The 11,292-nt window shown below is 42.5% G+C and overlaps 1 pseudogene; it reads right to left on the bottom strand.

Annotated features, from left to right (window-relative positions):
• Positions 1-943: 943 nt before the first annotated feature.
• LOC120925700 lies at positions 944-1,128 on the bottom strand (annotated as a pseudogene).
• Positions 1,129-11,292: the final 10,164 nt, after the last annotated feature.

Genomic DNA, 11,292 nt, shown 5'->3' with positions numbered 1-11,292 from the left:
CAAGTGGTCCTCCTGTGAAGAGGGACCCAAACCCTGATCCCCCGGGGCGTTAGGCTCCAGACGGGGACTGAGGTACTGTGGTCCGAGCAACCGAAGCCGACACGGACCCAACTTCCTCAGAGGGACTGCCGAAACAGAACCCTCCCAGTACTAGGTGGGGCTCCCCCGAAGGGAGACCCCATGAGAGCAAGTGAACTAAGCCAGAAGGCCATGTCCACCTACTCCCAAGACGTTCAGGGCTGGCCCGAGGACCGGCACCCTAGTAATCTCACAGTGAACAAACCGTGCACAAACAAAAAAATAAGACAAAAACGTGACAAACATAGGCTTAAAGTAAATAAAGTGGGGGAAAGGGATAGTGAAGAGGAGAGTGAAAGAAGTGGTCATTGTGATCAACAATGACCAGGTCCTCCGGCCAGGAATAAAAAATTCCTCCAGTCCTAGCCAAAAGGCCCCGCCCAGGAGGCAGGTGCTAAAAAAAGCGTGTATCTGGTGCAGTGACCGTGGTATCTTAAATCAATGTGTCCCTCACACACAGTGATCTTCAGATACCCCTGGACTGCCACTCCAGGGGCACATGCACTATAGGCTTTTCGTTCCATATCCGACCCCCCGACCGGCCAGTGCAGCCCTCCACCCCTGCCAGCCAACCCGGCGGATTTGCATGGTTCTACCCCATTCCACCATACAGGGCATCACCAGCTCCTCCAACCGGATTGCTGACAGAGATAGCACTTACACCAGCCAGCCAGAAGGCCAGACTAGAACTCGGCAAAAAGACCAAGACCAAGCGCAGCACCCATCCTCACCAGGAGCACCCTTCCAGATGGCTCAGACTCGACCATGGGCCGGCCCCCAGTATCTGTCGGGCAGCACAGCGTAGTCCCTGCTGAAACCATCCTTCCAGGTGCAATGACGTCATTGGATTGCATCCACCCTCCCAATGGAGGTGCTTCAGCGCTCCACTGACAACTGATAAGGACAGATACCACACCTAGTCCTAGTCAAAAGGCCGAGAAGCGGCAGGGAAGACAACCACGATCAGCACGGCCAGAGTGTGCAATAGCCGTGCCTCGCCCTGGGAGAACCACCTTCATGATCATGGTGTCTCCCCTGCCAGGTAAGTATCTATAATGTTGCTTCAAGCACTGGATCCTACATAGTTGTCTGATCCCTGAGACACACGGACATCCGGATCCCAGGACCTCCAAACGTTCCAGGACACCATAAGGAGTGGCGTTGATCTAATAGAAGGAGGAACCCATTGCCACATGCACATATACCATTGGATAAAGGCTCTTCTCTGAGATACAGAGATACACAGATTCCAGGACCTTCAACGCTCCAGGTCACCATAGGAACGCATCCAGGAGTAGCGGCGCTGACCTAACAGAAGGAGGAATCCCTTGCCCTATGCGTACACACCATTGGTTGAAGGCAAGGGCAATAGGAGATAAGTTATTGGATTCAAACACCTTGTCTAGATGATCCATCCTCTTGATCTGCTCCTCAAGATTATCCATTTGCCATTTCATTGATAGACTTCACACTCAGTGTTTTTTAGTGGGTTTTTTTTGTTTGCAGTGGGACAGTCACCATTTTTGTTTTGGGCTCTCCTAGCCCAATCTTCATTACAGGTCACAGTGTGTTGGCTATTTAGCCATTATGTGCATTACACTTATATTTTAGCGCTTATCATTTTTTATATATTAATATAGTGTATACAATTGGGACTCGTATTGTAATTACGTGTTATTAAAAATTACATTTCCTTTTTAATCTGCAGCAGCTGTAATTTTCTGAAAATGCAGTCCAATATGGCTACCTGGTGTTGTTCTGTACACATAATGTGTACAGAACACTCCCCAGAATCATCATTTTCTACTTCTGTGATTGGCTCACCGACTTCTGCAAAGTCTGCAATGAGTTACAAATCAGATTTCAGGCATCCCCTGCAAAAAAAAATTCATTTTTGGTGAGCTACTCCCAATAGGAAATCATGGCTAAAGGGATGCAGACCCAGCAGCTTTCCTCATTAGAGTTTTGCAGGTGCAGCAGTTGGTTGATAATTATGAAACCACTCATATTAGATACACTTTCCGACATGGACACAGACAAACACACATGGATTTCTTCAGAATGACGAAAGGTAGGAATCTGCAACAAAGTCTGTAATGTACATAGATCACCCAAGGGGGAATGTTTTTTTCTTAACAAAAGTGGAGTTACACTTTGTTTTTTTACTTTTTTCACCTAGTGATTCAGCCAGTAAGTGTGTTATTTTTCAACTTCACTTAACAGACCAAGATGTCCAGCAAAAGTGGCAGTTAGATGGTTGAGACAAACCATTTAAAGCAGTATTAAACAAGAAAACAAAAACAATGTTTTAATACATTGTAGCTTAAAAATCCCCAAAAGGGGAAGCTCTGCTTCCCTGCCTCCTCCCCCCCCCCTCTGCTGCCACAATTGGCATCTTTTGGGGGGAGGGGGGAAAAGGTACCTGGTTTTGCCACGGCAAACTCACCCAGAAGCTTGGCCCTCCTCCTTCCTGATCGGACCATCCATTGCTCTGCATGTAGCGGCAGATGTCAACAGGCATGTGTTCGTTGACTCCCACTGACATCCGATCTGATCCTGTCCACTAAAAACTCTCTTCTGCATTAAAGTTACTTACCTGCTTGTCTGCCCTTGTACAGTGAGCCGCACGCACCAAATCAGATTGATCGTTTGTGCATTAATGGGAGTGACATCATCTCCACCCAGCCAATGAAAGCAGCTGGCAATCGAGACCCAGAAGCCAGCTGCCCGAAGATGTTAGTAGCCAGATGGGAAGCTTGGGGATTCCACATCACTGGAGCCAAGGTAAATATAGTTCTGCTTTAAGCTTATACGTACCTGAACCCTCTCTCGATGCAATGCTGTGCCTGTCTTCTGCAGCGCTGATCTTTTCTCTTTTCTTATAGGACACAGAGGCAGGAGCCTGGAGCCATTGGCTCCATGAGTGGATTTTTCTCCGATGGAGTTCCACACAGACAATTGGAATTTCCTATCGTTTTTTTATCCATAGGAAAAATTTAAAACATGTTCTATTTTTTTACACCGATGGAAAAAAGACCAATGGGGCCCACACACCACGATCGGTTTGTCCGATGAAAACAGTCCATCGGTCTTTTTTCATTGGACAAACCAATCGTGTGTACACGGCTTTAGTGGGTCCAGAGGATAGGAGTTGAGAACCATTGTCTTAGAAGGTTGATTCATGTATGTATGGCTTCCTTCTACCATGTAAGGCTTCTCTCATGTAATAAAATGATTGGGCAGGTTGAAAACCCGTGTACAGTCATTAATGTTTGCCTTGAGATAAACTTGAACTGACTTCAGGGAGTAAAGCCAAATCTTCCCAGTTCAGGTCTTAAACAGAAATGTCTGTGTAAGGCCTTGTACACACGACCGAGGAACTCGTCGGAAAAGACACATCGTTTTCCTCAACGAGTTCCTTGTTAGGCTTGTCGAGGAACTCGACAAGCTTGCTTTGCGTACACACAGTCAAGACAAAATCTCCTCTTTCTCAAACGCGGTGACATACAACGGCAGGGGAAGTTCGATTCCACTGGCACAACCCTTGGGACTGCTTTTGCTAATCTCATGTTACTGCGTGTTAAGTAAAAGTTTGGTGGGAGACAATTTGCACTTTTCAGACTGTTACAGTGTGACGAATGTGCTATCTCCATTACAAACGCTACTTTTACAGAAGGTGCGCTCCCATCTCATACTTTATTCTGAGCATGCGCGGGTTTCTTAGCATACACACGCTCGCATTTTTAGTAAAAAAAACAGCCCGACGAGGAACACGACGAGGACATTGAGACTCCCGTAGAGGAAAAGGAGAACTTGTTCTCTTTTTTTTCCTCGTCGAGTTCCTCGACAGTTTCCTCAATGAAAAACGTACACACGACCGGTTTCCTCAGCAAAAAAGCTCTCCCACCAGGTTTCTTGATGGATTCTATCGAGGAAAACGGTCGTGTGTACGAGGCCTAACTCAGGTTTTCCAATATAGGGTTGAAGTTGCCATAACAGGTATTATAAGATGGTCCCATCATGTTGGCACTTCCAGCTGTTCCTTGATGTCTGTGTTTGGCTTGTAAGTGGACATACAAAAAACAAACCTTGTAGTACATTTTCCGAAACAGCGTTGATCACACACATGCATGCTGTAAAAAATACTTATACATTGCATGTTTATTCAATGGGGGCAAGAAAAGGGGAGCAGAGTGGAAGTGCTGCTGCGCTGACTTATCTCAGGAAGAACATTAGTAAACTGGAGATCGTTTTTAAATATGTCTGATCGAACTTTTGCTAAGATTTGTCAGCCAAGGGTTGTCTGGAGCTGCCATAGATATATGACTGTGACCAGGAGACCATTATCTCATATGTACAGGGTGGGCCATTTATATCTATACATCTTAATAAAATGGGAATGGTTGGTGATATTAACTTCCTGTTTGTTGCACATTAGTATATGTGAGGGGGAAAACTTTTCAAGATGGGTGGTGGCCATGGCGGCCATTTTGAAGTCAGCCATTTTTAATCCAACTTTTGTTTTTTCAATAGGAAGAGGGTCATGTGACACATCAAACATATTGGGAATTTCACAAGAAAAACAATGGTGTGCTTGGTTTTAACGTAACTTTATTCTTTCATGAGTTATTTACAAGTTTCTGACCACTTATAAAATGTGTTCAATGTGCTCTCCAGTGACATGCGGCGAGTGCTACGCTGTGGGCTCTTGCTGAATGAGGCTAGGACAGCCACTGATGTTTCTTCATTAGACCCCTTTCACACTGGATACGCCTATAGCAGAGCGTTAAAATCGCGGTAAAATAGCGGTGTTTTACCACGAATTTACCGCGATTTTAACGCTCCGCTATAAGCAACATGCACAAGAACCATGTTGGGTGGAAGCTGATTAACTTCCACTATGTTTTTAGTCTGTGGGAGAAAAGTGGAACACCTGAAGGAAATTGACAAAACCATATGGAGAATATAGGGGTTGATGTACTAAAACAGGAGAGTGCAAAATCAGGTGTATCTCTGCATAGAAACCAATCAGCTTCCAGGTTTTTTAGTCAAAGCTTAATTGAACAAGCTGAAGGTAGAAGCCGATTGGCTACCATGTGCAGCTGCATCAGATTTTGCACTCTTCAGTTTTAATAAACCAGTCCCATAGTGTCTGTGTGAGAACTGAGCCAAAGCATGTGTATTGGCCGCTTAGCCATCTTAACCTTAGCAGTATTCCCGAGTCTGGCTCGGGGTGAATTTTCCATACCAAGAGCGGTAACCCAGAGCCGCACTCTGGACTGCATTACAGAATCCAGGGAAAGTTACTTACCTTGTCCCCAGGATCCTGTGAAGTTGGCAGCTGTGTCTTCCACCCGACGCTCTGTATGCCGTTCAGCGTTCCCTGCGAGGACGACGCACGAGGATGGAGCCCGGCAGGAAATTCAAAAAGTGAAAAAACAGAATACATACAGTACACTGTAATCTCAAAGAATACATTACTGTATCAAAATATTTTACTTCCCCTTTGTCCCTAATGGTTTGTCCATTGCCTTGCATGCACTTTTATATTATATATACTGTCCATGGCTACCAAAAAAGTGTCCCTTTATATCAAAAGTGATTTTAGACCAGCTAGAAAACAGCGATAGTAAATTTCAGTGTTTTTGAGTTGATTACATTATTGAATTAATTGTATTAATATTATATTATTTTCAATAATTATTTATAGTTATTTATTATATTATAATTTATGATTTTGTATTTCAAACTTTATCATACCCAGGATGTCTACTAGACTCTTGTTTGGACAGATTTAACCACTTAAGGACCCATTCACGCCAAAATACGTTGGCAGTGCGCCGGTCCGAAGCTCCGTGACCGTGCCTGCGGGACCCGCGGACCCGATCGCCGCCGGTGTCCCGCGATTGGTCACCTAAGCTGAAGAACGGGGAGAGGTGTGTGTAAACACACCTTCCCTGTTATTCATAGTGGCAGTCTCAGTGATCGTCTATTCCCTGATATAGGGGAAAGACGATTACTGACGTCACACGTCCATCCCCGCCCCCCTATAGTTAGAAACACATATGAGGTCACACTTAACCCCTACAGTGCCCCCTAGTGGTTAACTCCTAAACTGCAATTGTAATTTTCACAGTAAACAGTGCATTTTTATAGCACTTTTTGCTGTGAAAATGACAATGGTCCCATAAATGTGTCAAAATTGTCCGATGTGTCTGCCATAATGTCGCAGTCATGAAAAAAATCGCTGATCGCCGCCATTAGTAGTTAAAAAAAAATATTACTAAAAATGCAATGAAACGATCCCTTATTTTGTAAACGCTATAAAGTTTGCGCAAACCAATCGATAAACGCTTATTGCTTTTTTTTTTACCAAAAATAGGTAGAAGTATACGCATCGGCCTAAACTGAGGGAAATTTTTTTCTATATATTTTTGGGGGATATTTATTATAGCAAAAAGTAAAAAATATTGCATTTTTTTCTAAATTGTCGCTCTATTTTTGTTTATAGCGCAAAAAATAAAAATTGCAGAGGTGATCAAATACCACCAAAAGAAAGCTCTAATTGTGGGAAAAAAAGCACGACAATTTTGTTTGGGAGCCACGTCGCACGACTGCGCAATTGTCATTTAAATCGACGCAGTGCCGAATCGCAAAAAGGGGCAAGGTCCTTAACCTGCATAATGATCAGTATTAAGTGGTTAAGTGAGTTATTCCTAAGAATTGCAGGCCTACAATATAAAACGCCAAATTTCCATGCAAAACAATCTACCGCTTTCAGCATCAAAAATGTGACATAATCATACCACCAAGGAGTTTAATATACAAAAAGGTTAATATATAAAAAATTAAGAAATAATAATACAGGATAGTCATTTACAACAGTTCCAAAAAGCACTCACTGAAATGGATTTAATTTATATAAGACAATGTTAGTACCATTTTAATCAGTGGTAAAGTTCACATATACAGTCATGGCCAAAACTATTGGCACCCCTATATTTCTGTCAGATAATGCACCACTTTGCCCAAATTTGCTGAAATTACAATTGTTTAGGCATTCTCATGTTTATTTCTTTGGTTTGTATTGGTATTACACAAAAACGTGGAGAAACAAAAAGGCAAACCTGACACATTCCACGCAAAACTCCAAAAATGGACTGGAAAAAATTATTGTCACTTTCAATTTAATATTTGGTAGCAGACCCCTTGGAAAAAAATACCTGAACACAATAACTCAATTGCTTCCTGTAACCATTAATGCGTTTCTTATACCTCTCTACTGGAATTTTGGACCACTCTCCTTTTGCCAATTGTTCCAGGTCTCTCAGATTGGAAGAGTTCCTTTTCCCAACTGCTGTTTCGAGATCTTTCCATGGGTGCTCTATGGGATTAAGGCTGGGTTCACACTGGTGCGATGTTAGTTATCGCATGTGATTCGCACCGCACTGCTGTGCAGATCAAATGCGATGTCTGTGTATTGCGAATTCAGCCATTCGCAATTCGCACCAAAATGGTGAAGGATCCTTTTTTTGGTCCCCAGTGGAATCAGATCGCATTGGTGCCATTAACTTTCTATTGACACCGGCAGTGTGAACTGCCTGTGAGTCCTATGGAATCGCACTGGCTCCTGCATCGCGCTCGTGTGAACCAGCAATTAGATCTGGACTCAGTTCTATACTCTCTTAGTTAAGATAAAGGCTTTATCTTAAACCATTTCAGGGTGCTTTTTGACGTGTACTTTGGGTCATTGTCCTGCTGTAAGGCCCATGACCTCTGACAGACACCCAACTTTCTGACACTGGGCCCTACATTGCACCCCAGAATTCTTTGGTAGTCTTCAGATTTCATAATGCCATGCACATGGTCAAAACATCCAGTGCCTGAAGCAGCAGGGCAACCCCAAAAACATCAGTGAACCTCCACCATGCTTGACTGTAGGGACTGAAAAAGGTCTCAGTTCTTTTTCTGAAAACAGTAGAATGATGAGCTTCACGAAAAAGCTTTAATTTTGTCTCGTCTGTCCACAGCACATTCTCCCAAAATGATTTTGGCTTCCTCAGGTACATTTTGGCAAACTCTTTGATACATTTTTCTCTTTCGTCCACGTCCAGGGAGATTGGCTACAGTGCCATAGGCTGTAAACTTGTTGACAATGTTGCGCACAGTGGACACAGGAACATTAAGATCTCTGGAGATGGACTTGTAACCTTCAGATTGTCCATGCCTTCCACAATTTGTGTTCTCGAATTCTCAGACAATTTTTTTAATTTTTTTTCTCTTCTCCGTGCTCCGTGTGGCACACAGACACACAACAGAAACAGTCAACTTTTCGCCATTGTAACTTGTTGTCGTTGTGATTTCTATATTTTCAGCACCTGTTAACCACTTAACGCCCGCCGCACGCCTATTTACGTCCACAGAATGGCACGTACAGGCAGATGGGCGTATATGTACGTCCCTGCCTTCTAGCGGGTCGGGGGTCCGATCGGGACCCCCTCCGCTGCGTGCGGCGGGCGGCTTACCTCGGGGAGCGATCCGGGACGACGGCGCCGCTATTTGTTTATAGCTGCCCCGTCGCGATCGCTCCCCGGAGCTGAAGAACGGGGAGAGCCGTATGTAAACACGACTTCCCCGTGCTTCACTGTGGCGGCTGCATCGATCGAGTGATCCCTTTTATAGGGAGACTCGATCGATGACGTCAGTCCTACAGCCACACCCCCCTACAGTTGTAAACACACACTAGGTGAACCCTAACTCCTACAGCGCCCCCTGTGGTTAACTACCAAACTGCAACTGTCATTTTCACAATAAACAATGCAATTTAAATGCATTTTTTGCTGTGAAAATGACAATGGTCCCAAAAATATGTCAAAATTGTCCGAAGTGTCCGCCATAATGTCGCAGTCACGAAAAAAATCGCTGATCGCCGCCAATAGTAGTAAAAAAATTTTTTTTATAAAAATGCAATAAAACTATCCCCTATTTTGTAAACGCTATACATTTTGCGCAAACCAATCGATAAACACTTATTGCGATTTTTTTACCAAAAATAGGTAGAAGAATACGTATCGGCCTAAACTGAGGAAAAAAACTATTTTATATATGTTTTGGGGGGATATTTACTATAGCAAAAAATAAAAAATCTTGCATTTTTTTTTAAATTGTCGCTCTATTTTTGTTTATAGCACAAAAAATAAAAACCGCAGAGGTGATCAAATACCACCAAAAGAAAGCTCTATTTGTGGGGGAAAAAGGACGCCAATTTTGTTTGGGAGCCACGTCGCACGACCGCGCAATTGTCTGTTAAAGCGACGCAGTGCCGAATCGCAAAACCTGGCTTGGGCATTTAGCAACAAAATGGTCCGGGGCTTAAGTGGTTAATTGATACAGGTGAGTTTAATTACAAATCACAGAAGCATCACAAATGTGGAATGCCATTTTTTCTAAAGCCTCGTACACACGTCCGAGGAACTCGACGGGCGAAACACATCATTTTCCTTGTCGAGTTCCTTGTTAGGCTGTCGAGGAACTCGACAAGGCAAGTTTCTCCATTCCCGTCGAGGAAATAGAGAACATGCTCTCTTTTTGGCTCGTCGAGTTTCTCGACAGTTTCCTCGACAAAAATGTACACATGACCGGTTTCATCGGCAAAAAAATATCTCCCAGCAAGTTTCTTGCTGGTTTTTGCCGAGAAACTCGTCGTGTGTACGAGGCCTTACAGTGTTGAGAAGGTGGTAATTTTGTCCAGTCCATTTTCAGATTTGGATTTTCATTTCTCCACTTTTTTGTGTCATACCAATACAAACAAAAGAAATAAACATAAGAATGCCTAAACATTTGTAATTGCAACAATTTTCTGGGCAAAGTGGTGCATTATCTGAGAGAAATGCAGGGGTGCCACACTATAACCGGAAGAGAAAAACATGCAGGAAAACTGATAGTGTGTATGGGGCTTTAGGCAGACTTCTGAGAAAATCGGTGATCACACAAGCAGGAAATGATGTTTCTGGGGGGGTGGTCAGTACACATTCTGGTAGCCATGTTGAATTGCATTTTACAGAAGTTTACAGCAGCTTCAAATTGAAAAGGAAAGGTCATTGTTAATAACATTCAATTACAATATGACTTGTATCTCAATTGTATATGCTATATTGTTTTTTCTTTATTTGCCATTTTTATTTTTAGTGGACTTACCCTTTAACTTTCATGTTTATAAGTCATTTACATAAGAGCATCAACTTCCTCATAGAAGAAGGTAATAGAAGGAGGCATGTGATTCCTATTCATATCTCCATCCACTGTCTTCAGATGAAGCAAAGGTTATTACTTTTGTTTTGAAATTCTGAATAAAATGATGGCATATACATAGATATATTTTGATGTAACCCTAGCAAAACAATCCAGCATGTTTTGTTAGCCTCAGTTAAGCAAGGCATGCTGGGATTCATAGTTAGACAACAGACGCCTGATAAACCATGTCAGTCCTATGCTGATCTCAGAGACTAAACTTTTAGAAATGTGTGTGGGGCAGTGTAAGGGGATTACCATAACATATGGGAACAAAGTGTGTTTATTTCACAGCAATCTTTAAGATAATTCTATGAGCAACACTATTCCAGATGGGTGAAAGGCATGAATGCAAATGTCTTAGAGGGGAAGTGTAAAAGTTTAAACGTTAGGGGAAAATGAGATTTAAAAGTAATACTAGAATGCAAATACATGCAATCACAATTTGGTTGCATGCAAAAACCTTAAATACAATAGTAGTAGTAGTAGTAGTAGTAGTAGTAGTAATAGTAATCGTAGCAATAGTAGCAGTAGTAGTAATAGTAGTAGTAGTAGTAGTAATAGTGATAGTAGTAGTAGTAATAGTGATAGTAGTAGTAGTAGTAGTAGTAGTAGTAGTAGTAGTAATGGTAATAGTAGCAATAGTAGTAGTAGTAATAGTAATAGTAGTAGTAGTAGTTTTAATGACGATCATTGTGATATTGTCAGTTTCATACCTGTATATGCAGAGAACCTTATATTGACACTGAACAGGGTATTTTAAACATTTAATTTCATTATGTGGCTTATTTATAAAGAAATGGTTTACAGATTTGTTTTGCCATTTCCTTGTATGATCCTCCTAGCAATCTGTGTGCCAGTTGTTTTCTTCAAAAAAGGATCATATAGCTGGTGTACTAGAAAATAGTAACTGGCCTATCAAAT

Source organism: Rana temporaria, chromosome 1, assembly GCF_905171775.1.
Source record: "Rana temporaria chromosome 1, aRanTem1.1, whole genome shotgun sequence".
In the NCBI taxonomy this organism is placed as follows: Eukaryota; Metazoa; Chordata; class Amphibia; order Anura; family Ranidae; genus Rana; species Rana temporaria.
Note: the sequence above shows the minus strand (reverse complement) of the source record. Positions and strands in the feature narration are given on the sequence as shown.